The 16,283-nt window shown below is 46.0% G+C and overlaps 1 long non-coding RNA gene across 3 annotated transcripts; it reads left to right on the top strand.

Moving 5' to 3' along the window:
• Positions 1-2,519: 2,519 nt before the first annotated feature.
• Positions 2,520-14,041, top strand: LOC138258607 (uncharacterized). 3 transcript variants are annotated; one of them, XR_011198449.1, is made up of 4 exons: positions 2,520-2,686; positions 6,236-6,311; positions 11,415-11,490; positions 13,649-14,041. It is a non-coding gene; the product is annotated as an uncharacterized lncRNA (long non-coding RNA). The 3 variants fall into 3 exon arrangements; XR_011198451.1 differs by having other exon boundaries at positions 6,177-6,311; XR_011198450.1 differs by lacking the exon at positions 2,520-2,686 and adding an exon at positions 2,690-2,778.
• Positions 14,042-16,283: the final 2,242 nt, after the last annotated feature.

Raw genomic sequence — 16,283 nt, 5'->3', positions numbered from 1 at the left:
CCTGGCGGGGTCTTGCCATCTTGCTCTGTCCTGTTCCTGGATCTCAGGGACCGCTTGCGTGGTGGTTCTCCGTCTGCAGGGGGTGGGGTGCTGGTGTGTTGGTCCTGTGGCGGGGCGTCCTGTCCACTAGCGCCGGCGGAGGTGGTGGGCAGTTCATCGTCCTGGCTAGTGTCAGGGGCCCCTTGGAGTGCCACGGTGTCCCTCATGGTGTGCTGTATGTCCTTCAGCACCTCTACGATGGTGCCCAAGGCGGAGCTGATGGTCCTGAGCTCCTCCCTGAACCCCAAATACTGTTCCTCCTGCAGGCGCAGGGTCTCCTGCAACTTGTCCAGGACCGTCGCCATCGTCTCCTGGGAGTGGTGGTATGCTCCCATGATGTAGGATTGGGCCTCGTGGAGAGTGGGTTCCCTTGACCTGTCCGCCCCCTGTCGCACAGCAGCCCTCCCAGTTCCCCTGTGTTCCTGTGCCTCCGTCCAGGACCGTGTGCCCACTACCACTGCCCCCAGGTCCCTGTTGTTGTTGGGGTGGTGGGTTACCCTGGTTTCCCTGTAGTGGTGGACACACCGCTGATTGATCTGTCCTGGGTAGGGAGGTTTGGGCCCGCTGGGTGGGTGCTGTGCTGGTGTTACCAGAGGGTGGAAGGTCAGTGTTGGGCTGTGGCTGTGCAAGGGGAACCGACTGTCCCGAGGCCCACAATGGTCCGGGCTGGTCATCAGGATCCAGTAGGGCAGAGCTGCTATCGTCACTGTGGGCCTCTTCTGGGGGTGGAGTGGTGTTGTCTGGGCCCTCTGGTGTGGTGACGGTCCTTCGGGTTCCTGCAGGGGCATAAGAGCATGATTATTGCATGTGTGTGTGTAATGGTGTGCAATGGGTGGGTGTTTATGTACCCCAGTGCAAGCATTCCTGTGTGTGGGTTTGTGTGATGTTGGTTGGGGGGTGTTCTGGGTATGTGCAGTGGGCATGCTTTAGTGAGGGGTGCCCATGCTTAGTTGTGTCATGCAGGACTTGGTGTTGGGATGGGTGGTTTGTGTTATGGGTACATTAGTGAGGATTTGGAGTGATAGGGGAGGGTGTGAGGGTGGGGGCGTGTGAGAGCATGCAGGTAGGGTGGGGGATATGATAGTTAAGATTTGACTTACCAGTGTCCCATCCTCCACCGACTCCTCCGAGGCCCTCAGGATGCAAGATGGTCAAAACTTGCTCCTCCCATGTTGTTAGTTGTGGGGGAGGAGGTGGGAGTCCGCCGCCAGTCCGCTGCACCACAATGTTGTGCCTGGAGACCGTTGAACGCACCTTCCCCCGTAGGTCGTTCCACCTCTTCCTGATGTCCTCCCTATTTCTTGGGTGCTGTCCCACGGCGTTCACCCTGTCCACTATTCTGCGCCATAACTCCATCTTCCTGGCTATTGATGTGTGCTGTACCTGTGAGCCAAATAGCTGTGGCTCTACCGGGATTATTTCCTCCACCATGACCTTGAGCTCCTCCTCGGAGAAGCGGGGGTGTCTTTGGCGTGACATGGGGTGGTGTGTATGATGTGTGGGGTGGTGTATGTGGTGATGAGTGTGGTGAGTGTAGTGGTGTGTGGTGTTTTGTGCGTGGATGTTGTGTGGGTGATGGTGTCGTGTACCTCTGTGTGATGGGGTTGTCTATTCTGTGCTATCTCTCTGGCCTTCGTTCGTGATTGTTTGGTCGTAGGGGTTTGTGGGTGATGTGGGTGTGTGTTTTATATGGTATTGGATGTGTGGGAGTGGTGTGTGTACGTGTATCAGGTGTGTGTATTTCGAAATGTCCAATGTGGCGGTGTTTTGTAGAAGTGTGTGTATTTTGAGCGCAGCGGTGTGTACCGCCAATGGAATACCGCGGTTGAAAGACCGCTGCGTGGATTCGTGGGTCGTAATAGCATGGGTGTGTTTCTGTTGGCGGGGAGGTGGAGGTTTTGATATCGCCAGTTTATCACTGACCTTTGGTGTGGCGGAGTTGTGTGGGTGTCTGAATTTCGGCGGATTCCGGGATGTGTGTCATAATAGCTGTGGCGGAATTCCGTGGCCGTGGCGGTGTATTGGCGGTCTTCTGCACGGCGGTAAGCGCCTTTTACCACCAATGTTGTAATGACCCCCTATATAACTATTCTAGAGGTGGATGAGCTGCTAAAAGCTTGAGCCTGATGTCTTGCTCTTGCTCAGCTCGAGGTCCTGTTAGAATCCCAAACCTATAACTAGCTTAGCTTTTATGTGGATTCTGCCTGCCTCCTCCCCTCTACCCAGGATGTGGCGTTAGGACCAGGACTGCCGACTTTGAAACTGGGGAGCAAGGTTCAAGTCTGCATCAGCTCAACATCCTCTGATTCTGGGCAACCCACTTAATTTCTCTGTGCCTGTAAATAATGAATGTGACTGTAATATTGTAATCTAGGTTTTGTATGTGTATTCTTGAATGCTGTATATGGAATCCTCACAGCGTCAGCACTTTCTGAGATTCCAGAGCGTCCGTGTGAGTCAGTTGCTCACGGACACTGGTCTTGGATGGCTGCTGTGTTCTCGTGGGTCCACGACATTAAAGAAACTGGAACAATCCCATGCAGCTCGTCTACGTGTACTTATTTACTTAGAACTCTCACTGGAGCTGCTCTGTGACCATTTACCTTCTACATCATCTTGGTACCGGGAGTGGGGTGATTATTGTTGTGTAAGTGGACCCACCGACGGATTGTGCGAGCGCTGTATTCAAATTGTCTGCAAACCAATTGAAGACTATCCACGTTGGCACTACGGTTATTGGTATTTCATTTCTTTGAGTTGTGAATTCACAGAGTTATTACATTCACCTGAACGACGGCTGTTTAACTGGATACAAGCGACGCCTGGTTGCCTGGATAAAACTTGCGCTGGTTACTTGGTTATGGCTGCCAGTAAACAGATTCCTTTTAGAATGTTTGTGTGCAACCTTTGAGCTCGTTACTGCACCAGCGTCCTCACGGTAGAGTGTACAATATGCCGCTACGCATTTCCTGCCTGTGTTATGTGACTTGGTTTCCCTGACGACAAGGGTCATCGGATTTCCTTCAGTTTTGCTCTGTGTATCGGTGTAAAGAGCATCACAGAATACATCAGGTTGTCGTTTGATTTTATACTCTTGATTTCAGCACTTAAATTGTCACGGGATAACATTTACCTGACTTTCTGCATTCGTTGTGGAAATATTTTGTTTATGTTGCATTCTTTGTGCCACCGGATGTGAGCCTTGTAGCCATAATCTGTACTAAGGTGCAGGGACATTTTACTCTTCATCTTAATGATTTATGCTGGATTCTGGTATACTGCACTTCATTTTAAGCCTGTTTCATAAGCTTTTTGCTTCCTTATGCCTCTTTAGTGTGGTTTATTTTATTTTAGTTCTTATTACACTATTGCATATAATCAAGGAGTTGTTCAACCTCCTCCCTTTTTGGAAAGGAGTGTCAAACCAGATATAAAATGGAGTGAATGGCTGGGAATATTTGAAAACTACCTCTCAGGTACTGATGCTAATGGCTTTTCTCCTGTTAGAAAGATGGGCTTGCTGTTCAATCATTTAGGAGTTGCTGAACAATGTGTGTTTGACAATTTGCCACCTATTCAGGCGCAGCAAAGTGGAGATACTGTCTTGAATGTTAATTTGGAGGGAAAAGAAAGGATGGGAAAACAGTATTTGGATAAATCTAGTGTTCTATTTAAGAGGTTTAACTTTGCCATGTGCAAGCAATCTGCTGAAGAAACAGTTGAGGAATATGTGGCAACTTTGAACGTTTTAGCCGCTAAATGTGATTTTGGCAATAATGTAGATAATTATATAAGGGACCAATTTGTGTTTTAGTCCTTTTCTAAGAAAATACAGGAACGTCTGTTAGTCTGTCGTAATCCTATTTTGGCAGAAACAATTGACATTGGAAAGAGCACAGAAAGGTCCATTGTTTCTTCTAAAGTTTTATCGAGTCACACTGGCCAACCTACTGTCAGTTGTGTGATGGAGGATGATTTGGTCTGTGCGGTTACCAATAAGTATTTCAGACATGGGGGAGAGGTACAAGAGCCTGTTTCCGCTGTGGTTCTCGTAATCATATCGGAAACAATCTGTCATGTCCCGCAATAGGAAAAAAATGCTTGAAATGTCACAAAGTAGGACATTTTCAAGTGGTGTGTAGAAGTTCAGCGATTGGTTTGGGAACAACTAGCAATGTTGGTAAAGTGAAGATTAGTAACATACATACTAATGATTTTGAAGATCATACTCAGGGTTGTGTGGAAAGATTTTCCAATGTAGTCTTGACTGTGGATTCTATGGATCCTGTCAAGCACTTGAAAACTGAGTTTATCAAGAGGCCTTTGTGTGAAGCACTCATGGATGTCAGAAGAATAACAGTTATGGCAGGTTCTGGAGCTCCGATAACAATTTTGGCAGAAAGTACATATTTTAAGTTTTGGTCAGATTCAAATGTTTTGGAAAAGCCTGATATAAGCCCTAAAGCATTTGGTAAACGGGTTATTGAACTCCTTGGATTTTCCTGGTCAAATCTAGAGATTCTGAGGAGATCCACAGTTACAAAAATTTATGTTGTGGTTAATGGGAGGCACATAGGGAGCTAGAAAGATTTCACTAGGTTTGGCATTATTCTACGTCCTGGACATGACATTCCTATTGTTTTGCAAGACATGCCTCTTGTTAGTGCAAGTGATGTTGCTTTGTATAGTTTCTGCAGGTGGTGTATTTGAGCAAATGAATTCTCAGTTTCCCAAAGTTTTCTCAGATAAGGTTGGAATTGTTCAAGGCTTTGAGTATTGCATTAAATTAAAGAAAGGAGCTCTACCCATTGTGCATAAGGTCAGGCCTGTACCCTTAAGTATTAGGCAACATTTGAAGGAGTAATTAGATAGGTTGGTATCAGAGGGAATAATTATGCCTACAGATTCTTCTGAATGGGTTTCGCCCATTGATCTCACTAAGAAGAGGTCTAGATCTCTTTAACCTTGTGCTGATTTGAGATCTCTTAACAGAAATATTTTAGTAGATTGCCATACCCTTCCCCACATAAAAGAAATGGTGACAAGCATAGGTAAATCTAAGTTTTTTTCTACTATAGACCTACATTTCGTTTATATAGCACTCAATAGCACTGAGTAAAGATTCCCAACCACTTACTACTTTTGTCATGCCTTTTGGTGCATTTAAGTATTGTAGATTGCCATTTGGTCTAGCATCTGCTGATGGTTTTTTCAGAAGATGATGAACACTTTATTTGGGGCAATGGATAATGTTCAAGCATTCCAAGATGACATAATTGTTCACACTGAGACAGTTGAGGAACATATTCAGGATTTGAAGAAAGTTTTTGTTGTTTTACAATCATGTGGCATGACAGTCAGATCAGAGAAGTGCAAGTTCATGCTGGATAAAGTAGAATATTTGGGGCATACAATTTCTGGGGATGGTATAGTCTTGTAATTTAGAGGCAATCAAAAATTCTCCAGCTCCGCTGACAAGGATGCTTTACGTTCTTTCTTGGGGTTGTGCAAGTATTACGCAAGATTTGTTTCAGGCTATGCAATAATGGTTAAGCCTTTGAGAACATTACTTAAAAAGGCAACAAGTTTGTGTGGGTCAGTCAAGCAGCTAATGCCTTTCAGAATATTTAGGGGTTAGTTTTATCTGCTCTTGCTGTTAAGCCCGTTGTCTCTTTGGGCAAGTCTTTTATAACTGTTGATGCCAGTCTTATGGGGCTTGGTGCTGTGCTTGGCCAGTAGGCCAATGGGGAGGAAAACACTGTTGCTTTTGCTTCAAGAACTCTCACAGATGCAGACAGTAATTATAGCACAATTGAAAAAGAGGCCTAGGCGTGTGTATGGGCAGTGCAAAAATTTAAAACATATATTTGGGGTGGTAGTTGTGACCTGTACACTGGTCACAAACCTTTAATGTATCTTCTTTGTGGCAATGGTTTGGGTAAAGCATCAGCTCCCTTGGTGCATGTGGCGGGGCGTGGATATGGGGCTTACTAGTACAGAGGCTCAGATCCAGTTTTTGGGGGTTTATAAGGCCGAGGCCAGGGTTTTATTAGATAATAAAGAAAAAAAATAGACATCCAAAAAAACTTATAGTCTTGCAACTGCTCTGTTCTTTGTCTTTCTTTTCCCTTGAGGAGTCTCTGGGTGTCGGTCCAACGGTGTCTGTAGGTCCTCAGTGATGCCTTCTGTCTTTCAGGGTCGTTCTACTGGCGGTTTTTCCTTGGGCTCGTATCCTCGACAGAATCAGAGGACAAGGCACGGTAAGTGGGACGGTAAGTATTATTTCTGTCTTTTATTAACAGAAGGGAGGGTTGTGAGGGAAAAGCTGATAGGGGTTGGTGTAGGTAGGGGGGTAGGGGTTTTGTGGTGGTTGACTATTGGGACGGTGCCAGGGTAGTGCCAGGCAATGGAAGGACAGTGTGACTTCCCTAGTTCCCCCTCAAAAACCACCCGTTCCCCTTCTACCCTCCCCGGTTCCTTCTCCCTCCTTTTTCCTCCCTCCTGCCCCTTTAGTGTAGTTGGCCCTGAAAAATCCCCGTACCTTGTTAAGCCACGATCCTCCTGGATCGTGGCGGGATTCCTCATCCTTCTGCAGTACTTCTCCCTCCTCCAGGTATCTCCTCTCGTCTTTGCCGCGGCGTCCTTTTTAACCTGGGTTTCGGCGTTTTCCTTGCCGATAACCCGGAAGTCCGGCCTCTCCCGAGACCCGGCTCCGATGCGTCTCCATGACAACGAGTCATGGAGACGGAAGAAAGACTCCTCCGCTGCCGCAGTTGTAGGTCTGGAGGCGCGGTGTCGGACACCCGCCTACACACCCCATCCCATGAACGGGACTGGCAGAGGCCCGTAGAATCCGGACAACGGGAGAGAAAATCGGCGGGACACAGGCTGGATCCAGGGATGTGACGGACCTGAAAGGTAAAGGGCTGGAGTTCAAGGAACCAGCGCAACACCCGGGAATTGGTATCTTTATGGGAGGCCAACCACGTTAGCGGGGCATGATCGGTATAAAGTATGAAAGGACGACCCAAGAGATAATACCGGAGACATTCAACTGCCCATTTTATGGCAAGACATTCCTTTTCGATAGGTGGATAGTGGGTTTCTCGAGGCAGTAGCTTGCGACTGACTTAAACAATGGGGTGATCAAACCCCAGGTCGTCAGGTTGGGCTAGGACGGCGCCAAGTCCGACGTTGGAAGCATCCGTAAACAGATGAAAAGGTCTAGAAAAATCAGGACACCGCAGTACGGGTTCGGTTGAAAGGACCTCTTTAAGCAATGTGAAACTTTCTAGCTGGGTGGGAGAAAAAGAGGGTAAGTTCGTAGGATATTGTTTCTTTAGTAGGTCAGTGAGGGAGGCTGTCATGGTCGAGTATTGTGTGATGAACCGTCTGATAATACCCGACCAACCCCAGGAAGGACCGGAGTTCTTTCTTTGTTTTGGGGAGTGGTATCTGTCTAATGGTCTCTACTTTGTCTTTTTGAGGACGTAGAACTCCCATACCAATGAAATAACCTAAATAGGCAATTTGGGTGTGCCCTAGGGTGCATTTTGAGGGATTGGCGGTGAGTCCGGCTTCTGCCAAGGCGGAGAACACTTTGTCTAAATGAAAGAGGTGTTCTGTCCAGGTTGAGCTAAAGACGACAATGTCATCAAGGTAAGCGGCGGTATATTCCTGGAAGGGACGTAAAAGCCGGTCCATTAATCGCTGGAATGTAGCCGGAGCACCGTGAAGGCCAAAGGGAAGGACTGTAAAGTGATATAAACCCGATGGGGGGGTAAACGCTGTCTTTTCTCGGTCTTGTGGGGCTAAGGGAATCTGCCAGTATCCTTTCGTAAGATCAATAGTGGACATGTAACGGGCCTGTCCGATTTTCTCTAGTACTTCATCAACTCGGGGAATAGGATAAGTGTCGAAAAGAGATATCTCGTTTAGTTTCCTGAAATCTATACAAAACCGGACCAAGCCATCGGGCTTTGGGACCAAAACAACCGGGGAACACCACGGACTGCTGGACGGTTCGATAACTTTTAGGGACAGCATCTTTGCTATCTCTTCCTCTATCAGAACCTTTCTTGCTTCTGGAATTCGGTAAGGACGTAGGCGTACTGTACGTCCTTCAGGGGTTCTAATATGGTGTTGAACTAGAGTAGTGCACCCAGGTAGGTCTGAAAAGAACCCAGAATGTTTTCAGATTAACGTATCAAGTTGATTTTTCTCTGTATTAGTTAAGGAGTCATTGATATGAGGGTGTTTTTGTTTTTCCGGCTGTAAAGTGGGATAGAGTTCCAACCCTAGGGGGTTGGCTGTGGTTATCATGCATCCCGTAGCAGGACGGTCGTTCTCGTCCGCCGGGGTTTCCCATTTCTTTAGCAAATTGATATGGTAGATCTGGGTCCGTTTAGGGTTATTATTTGTTTCGATCAGGTAAGTAACCGGGGTGACTACTTTTATTACGCGGTATGGCCCCTGCCATTTCGCTAGCAACTTATGGTCGGAGGTGGGTCGCATGACCAATACCTGGTCATTGGGGTGAAGAACCCTCAATTTAGTACCCTAATCATAGACAGCCTTTTGGTTTTGTTGAGCTAATTCTAAGTGTTGTCTCACGTCTTCCCAGACCGTCTGGAGATGGGCCTTTAGGTAATGAATATAATCTAAAAGGGGTCTCTCCTCATCATTCTCCTCCTCCCATAATTCTGCCGCCATGTCTAGCAAGTTGCGAGGCTGTCTTCCGAATACCACTTCGAACGGACTATGCCCAGTAGATGATTGTTCATGTGTTCTGATTGCATACAGGACCAGTGGTAGTTTTTGATCCCAATCTTTACCTGAGTCATTAACTATTTTACGCAAAAGGGTCTTAATGGTGCGGTTATATCGTTCCACTAAACCATCAGTTTGTGGATGATATACCGATGTCTTTATCTGGCTGATTCCTAGGACCTTACATATCTTTTTCATGAGCCCAGAAACAAATGGGGTCCCTGGTCGGTAAGGATTTCTTCAGGAAAACCAACCCTCGAGAAAAAGGATATCATTGCTTGTGCAACTGTCTTGGTGGTAGTACTGGTAAGGGGAATGGCCTCCGGATATCTGCTAGCGTAATCAACTATCACAAGAATATGGGTATGGCCCTTGGAAGACGGTAAAAGAGGTCCGACTAAATCCATACCTATTCTTTTGAATGGGGTGTCTATAATTGGTAACGGATATAACGGAGCTCTTCTGGTGGTTCCTGGATCTACCAGTTGGCATTTAGGACATTGCGTACAGTATCTTCGAATTTGGGCATATACTCCTGGCCAGTAAAAATGTCTCAACAAGTACTCCTCTGTCTTTTCCCGGCCGCAATGACCTCCTCCCGGTTGGTTATGAGCGAGGAATAATACCTGAGTCCGGTAGGGTTCAGGGTCTACTAGTTGTCGTTTCTCCCCATTTACAGTCCTAGATACTCGATATAGTAAATCCTTACGTACAATAAAATGAGGGCCTACCTCACTGTCAGAGTCGGTTTTGGCATTTCTCCATGCATGCGTGAGGGTGGGGTCTTCGCGTTGACTTGTCCTAAAGGATGTTGGGGCGCTGGTTATAGTAGCTACTATCTTCTCCCCTTCCAACTGTTCCGGACAAGAAACATACTTCTGTTTTTCAACCCTTTTCTCCCTCCTAGTTAGTCTTTTCCGTTGGGGGACGCTATCAATAGGTGTATTCCGAAACGGGGCTACTCCCCACCAGTCAGCGATAGGGTCGGGTTTTCGAGTTTGGTCTAGAATGTCAGTAAATCTCTGATAGTCAGTTCCAAGAATACATTCTTCGATCAGGTTGTCCATGATTCCCATGGCGAGAAAATCATGATTACCGTTCCATTCTAGTTCTACTACTTCAAGGGGGTATTGAGCGCGATCCCCATTGATGCAACAGATTGTAACCCAGTTTTCTGCCTTAGACTCTACTGACTTGAGTATATCTCGACATATCACTGACTGACTACATCCCGAGTCAATCAATGTCATGACCATTTGTCCATTAATTCGTAGGGGTTGTTTAAAGGATATATCACCTGCCCCAATGCACAAGACTCTCCCTCTAGTAACCCCTATCTCCATAGGTTCTGTTCCCTCACGCTTCTTGGGACAGATTCTGGCTATGTGGCCCCACTCCCCACAATTGAAACATTGAGGTTGTTGCATGGGGCTTCTCTCGGCTCCCCGAGAGTACGAGCTTGGCTCCTCTGGGTTTCGTCGCGGTATATATTGAGGAGGAGTCGTAGGGGGCTTGCCTAGGGGTCTGGAAGGTTGGCTTTTTACATCTACGGACCGATGATAGGCGCAGGCCAGATCAACTGCTAGTTCGGTGTCGATGTTAGGATGTTGTCTGATCCAGTTCCGGGTGTTCAAGGGTAAGGAGTCTAGATATTGTTCTAGAATAACAGCCTTGATCACATCTTCTCGTTCAGTCCCTAAGGGTCCCAGCCACTTCAGGCCTAGGTCTTTTAAGCGGTAGTAATATGTTCGTGGATCCTCCTGCGGTCCCCATTTTACTTTACGGAACTTGGTTCGATAATACTCAGTATTGTGTCCCACTCGCTCTAATATACTCTTCTTAATTTCGGAATAGGGAGTGGTCCCTCCCGGATTGGCGGCCTGATAAGCTGACTGGAGAGTACCGGTTAAGAGAGGAGCTATATACTGGCCCCATCGATTTTCCGGCCATTGAGCAGAGGAGGCGACCCTTTCAAAGTTCGTAAAAAAGGCGTCGGGATCCTCTCCCTCTTGATACTTCTGTAACACCGAACTGGGCACATTAGGATGTACCTTACTGGCAGCAATCGTATCAGTCAGCTTTTGCATAGCGGTCTCATGAACTAACTGATTATTGGCCATTATAGTGGCCTGACTTTTCAGTGCGGCTTGAAGAGCCTCTCTATCTTCTTTGGCCTCCCTTTGTTGTGCCTCCCAGACAAGTTGGAGATGGCGTTGACCCTCTGCCAATTGCTTTATCATGTCCTCGAGGGTGGGTTTCTCTTCCATGATTGTACTACCTCTGCACAGGCCCAAGAGGAGGAGAATTTTTTTTTTTAGCTCCTCAGTACCCCAAAAAAAACAAAAAAATGAATGATCCCACTTCTGACACCACTGTGGCGGGGCGTGGATATGGGGCTTACTAGTAAAGAGGCTCAGATCCAGTTTTTGGGGGTTTATAAGGCCGAGGCCAGGGTTTTATTAGATAATAAAGAAAAAAAATAGACATCCAAAAAAACTTATAGTCTTGCAACTGCTCTGCTCTTTGTCTTTCTTTTCCCTTGAGGAGTCTCTGGGTGTCGGTCCAACGGTGTCTGTAGGTCCTCAGTGATGCCTTCTGTCTTTCAGGGTCGTTCTACTGGCGGTTTTTCCTTGGGCACGTATCCTCAACAGAATCAGAGGACAAGTCACGGTAAGTGGGACGGTAAGTATTATTTCTGTCTTTTATTAACAGAAGGGAGGGTTGTGAGGGAAAAGCTGAAAGGGGTTGGTGTAGGTAGGGGGGAAGGGGTTTTGTGGTGGTTGACTATTGGGACGGTGCCAGGGTAGTGCCAGGCAATGGAAGGACAGTGTGACTTCCCCAGTTCGCCCTCAAAAACCGCCCGTTCCCCTTCTACCCTCCCCGGTTCCTTCTCCCTCCTTTTTCCTCCCTCCTGCCCCTTTAGTGTAGTTGGCCCTGAAAAATCCACATACCTTGTCAAGCCACGATCCTCCTGGATCGTGGCGGGATTCCTCGTCCTTCTGCAGTACTTCTCCCTCCTCCAGGTATCTGCGGGGGTGCTGCTCCTTTCCTCTTGATTCTGCTATCGTCGAGAGTCCTTCCTCCTTTCCGTGACTCCTTTCGCCCTCTCCTCTCGTATTTGCCGCGGCGTCCTTTTTAACCTGGGTTTCGGCGTTTTCCTTGCCGATAACCCGGAAGTCCGGCCTCTCCCCGAGACCCGGCTCCGATGCGTCTCCATGACAACGAGTCATGGAGACGGAAGAAAGACTCCTCCGCTGCCGCAGTTGTAGGTCTGGAGGCACGGTGTCGGACACCCGCCTACAGTGCATTTGCTTTCTATATTGCAGGAGTATAATCTTAGTGTGAAATATGTACAAGGAGGGAAATATACTTGTGCAGATTGTCTTTCACGCATGCAATTGCCGTATTCAGATGACGCAATTGTGGATCATGCTACTGAGTGTGTTGTTGGCTTGGTGGATGCGGTCTCAGCTTGTAATGGCATTATTACCAAAAATACCTGGAGTTTGGCCATGTCAAAGGATGAAGTATTGATACAGGTTTTGCACTTTATAAATGGTTGGCATTCTGAAAAGAATCTCAATGATGAGTTAAGGACATTTAATCAAATTGCTATGGAAGTGTCATGTGAGAATGGTACATGCATGAGGGGTGGACTATTTGTCCCACCTAGTGACCTGAGACTAAAGATTATTAAAATTGCACGAGGGGCAGTTAGGTATTTCTGCTAGGTGCAAAATGTGTAAAAAGTGTTTATTCGTGGCCCAGTATTGACAAACAGGTAACAAACGTTGTGGACAATTGTTCACACTGTGTTGTTTCAGATAAACACTGGAAGTGTACTATCAAACCTTTATGTTATGTTCCTCTTTAATACAAAGCTTGGGATTAATTAGCCATAGATTTTTCTGGGCCTCTTCATTTATTGCCTAAATCAATGAAATATTTAATTGTAGTGATTGATTACATTTCCAAATGGATTTATTATTCATTTGTGGAATTTGCCGATTCAGAATCAGTAATTTGCTTTCTTGAAAAACTGTTCCTAGTTGAAGATTCTCCTTCATTGATTGTTACAGATAATGGGGTGCACTTTACATCTAAAAGAATGGAGGATTTTATGAGAATATTTAATGTAAAGCATTCTCAAGTAGCTCTATACAGCCCAGCATCGAATGGTCTGGTGGAAAGGGCCAACCAAATTTTAAAAAGAAGGAATTCAAACAGCAATTGCTGCCAATGTAGATGTTTCATGTTTTCTTAAAGAGAAAATGTGGGCTTATTTCACCACATCTCAGTCTACTACAGGGTTGTCTCATTTTACTCTTCTTAGAGGTAGGGAGGCAAGAATCAATTTGCTTCCACCTTGGTTGGCTCACAATGAAGTGGATACATCTAAATGTTTGTGCGGAATTGATTGGAGCAAATACAAAACAGATTTTTAGAAAAACAAAAGTTGCAAAAATGCAATTATAATCTCAGACATAATGTTAAAGTAACAATCAATGTACAAGATTATGGGGGTTATTCTAACTTTGGAGGAGTGTTAATCCGTCCCAAAAGTGATGGTAAAGTGACGGATATACCACCAGCCGTATTACGAGTTCCATAGGATATAATGGACTCGTAATACGGCTGGTGGTATATCCGTCACTTTACCGTCACTTTTGGGACGGATTAACACCTCCTCCAAAGTTAGAATAACCCCCTATGTTCTGATCAGAAAACCACAAAAAGTTCTTAAAAGAGAATTTGTCCGTAGCTATACTTTCTTTTATTTTTGCTGTAAGGAAAGGAGAAGATGTAATAGTGTAACCTAGGTTTTGTATGTTTATTCTAGAACGCTGTATTTGGAATACTCATATCGTCAGCACATTATGAGATTCCAGACCATCTGTGTGAGTCATTTGCTCGCAGACGCCAATCTCAGATGGCTGCTGGTGTTGTGGGTCCACGACATTTAAGAAACTGGAAAAACCGCATGCAGTTCGTCCACGTGTACTTATTTACTTCGAACTCTCACTGGAGCTGCTCTGTGACCATCTATTTTCTATAGTGACATTATGTAATGTAGGTGGTGTTCATGTAAAGTTCTGTAATACTTTTGGGTTGAGTTCACGCTATGTGAATATTGCAGAAAAATGCACAAAGGATGTTTAAACATAGCCTTAACATAAGGAAAGACAAATACCCATTTTCTGGCTGATTTGTATATGCATAAATTATAATAAAACTGGAATAAATTGAGGCTTCCCTGCTTAAGTTGTGTGAGCACAGAGAAATATTTTACTTCACCTTAATGCATATGAAAGCACTTTCAATTTCGAAAGTTCTTTCTGAATACAAGTTGTACAAACACATATTGTATTATATTTAATAGATTTAAATTTGACATAGTAATGTTAATACTTCACATTTTAAAGAGATATACTTCTCTCGAGTTTTATAATATTTTACATGATGCTTGTTGTAAAATTTACACAGCAAAAATATCAGGGCTTGACTTGGACAATGGCTCTAAGCTCCAAGCCCGATCATAGGCTCAGCTCTATTTGTTAATGTGATGGCTAGCCCACCTAAAACCTAATTCAATGCAGCAGTTGAAGTGCATTAAAAAAAGAATGAATACTGTCATGGGGACAGTGCTAGTGAGCATGGAGGCTGAATCAAAGGTGTGGTTAAAAAGAACACAATACTCTGTAACTATTTTTTTGATCTCTCACTGTCAGGTAACAACATATAAAATAACACACATCTTAACTGTAAAATGAAAAAAAGTTAAACTAATCAGTGTGAATGGCATTATTTTGTGTTATAAAACATCTTTTGGTTAATCCAATCACTACAGTTGTATAGGTGTGCAACTAGAGTCCCATAGAATTGAATCCAGTTTGGTTCAGCAGGGAAAAGAGACTAGTGTATTTTAGTGCTAGGAGGTCCCTGAAGGCTCTGTCAATATTTAGGTCAATATTTTAAACTTTCATTATACACAGTATAATATAGTCTGCCACTACGAGTACATATACATTTAGTTTAACCCCTTCTGTGCCAAGGACGTAATGGTTACGTCCACCTGCTCAGGGCTCCCTCTGTGGGCTTCACTCCCAAACCCCAAGGCAGGGATGGAAGGGGAAACCCTTCCCCTTCCACCCCCGACCACCCCTGACCCCAGTGACGTCTGATGACGTCAGCTCGCATTTGCGCGCTGACCTCATCAGAGGCCTCTTCCCCATCGTGCTGGAAGTTCAGCTTCCAGCGCGATCGGAAGAGAAATGAAAAGCTTTTCTCTTCTGATCATGTGATGGGGGCCCTGAGAGGCTTCAAAGGGAAGGGAAGGAATTTTCTTCCCTTTGAAGTCTCTCAGAGCATTTCAAAAGCCGGATCGTAAAGCGATCCGGCTTTTGAAATGCCCACTAGACACCAGGGATATTTTATAAAAATGAAACTGGCACAAGGGGAGCGACCCCTTGGGCATGGGTCGCTCCCCAGGTGGGGGATATTTTGCAAGGCTTCTTCTGCCACGCCTGGGGGCAGATCGGCCTAGTGTTGTTAGGGCAATCTGCCCCCAGGGGGAGCAGATTCCACTAGGCGCCAGGGATCATTTTTTTTTGTTTGTTTTCTTAGAGTTGGTGAGCGACCCCTTAGGCAAGGGTCGCTCCCTAGGGGGCAAATTATATTTAGGTCATTTCTGCCCCCTTGGTGGTGGATCGACCTATTTTTATGAGGCCAGTCTGTCCCCAAGGGGGTCAGAAACCACTAGACACAAGGGAGTTTTTTTTTTTTTACTGCAAATTCACGGAAGGGGAGCGACCCCTTAGGCAAGGGTCGCTCCCAGGGGGGGCAAATTTATTTTAGGGCATTTCTGCCCCCCGGGGGAAGATCAGCCTATTGTTATTAGGCCTATCTGCCCCGGGGGGGCAGAAACCTCTAGGCGCCAGGGTTAATTTTTTTTGTTTGTTTTTTTAGAGGTGGGGAGAGACAAGGGTCTCTCCCCTGGGAGGCAAATTGTATTTAGACCATTTCTGCCCCCCCCCCGGGGACAGATCGGCCAATTTTTGTTAGGTCAATCTGCCCCCAAGGGGGGCAGAAACCTCATGCGCCAGGGATAATTTTTTGTTTGTTTTGTATTTTAGAGGTGGGGAGCAACCCCTTAGGCAAGGGTCGCTCCCCTGGAGGGCACATTGTATTTAGACCATTTCTGCCCCACTGGGGGGCAGATCGGCTGATTTTTGTCAGGCAAATCTGCCCCCAAGGAGGGGCAGAAAGCACTAGGCACTGGGGATCTTTTTTATTGTACCAATTTCACGCAAGGGTAGCGACCCCTTAGGCAACGGTCGCTCCCCGGGGTGGGCAAATTTATTTTAGGCCATTTCTGCCCCCCTGGGGGCAGACCTGCCTATTGTTATTAGGCCGATCTGCCCCCAGGGGAGCAGAAACCTCTAGGTGCCAGGGATAAAAAAGTTTTTTTTTTTTTA

This window comes from Pleurodeles waltl, chromosome 9 (assembly GCF_031143425.1).
Source record: "Pleurodeles waltl isolate 20211129_DDA chromosome 9, aPleWal1.hap1.20221129, whole genome shotgun sequence".
NCBI classification, from domain to species: Eukaryota; Metazoa; Chordata; class Amphibia; order Caudata; family Salamandridae; genus Pleurodeles; species Pleurodeles waltl.
Note: the sequence above shows the minus strand (reverse complement) of the source record. Positions and strands in the feature narration are given on the sequence as shown.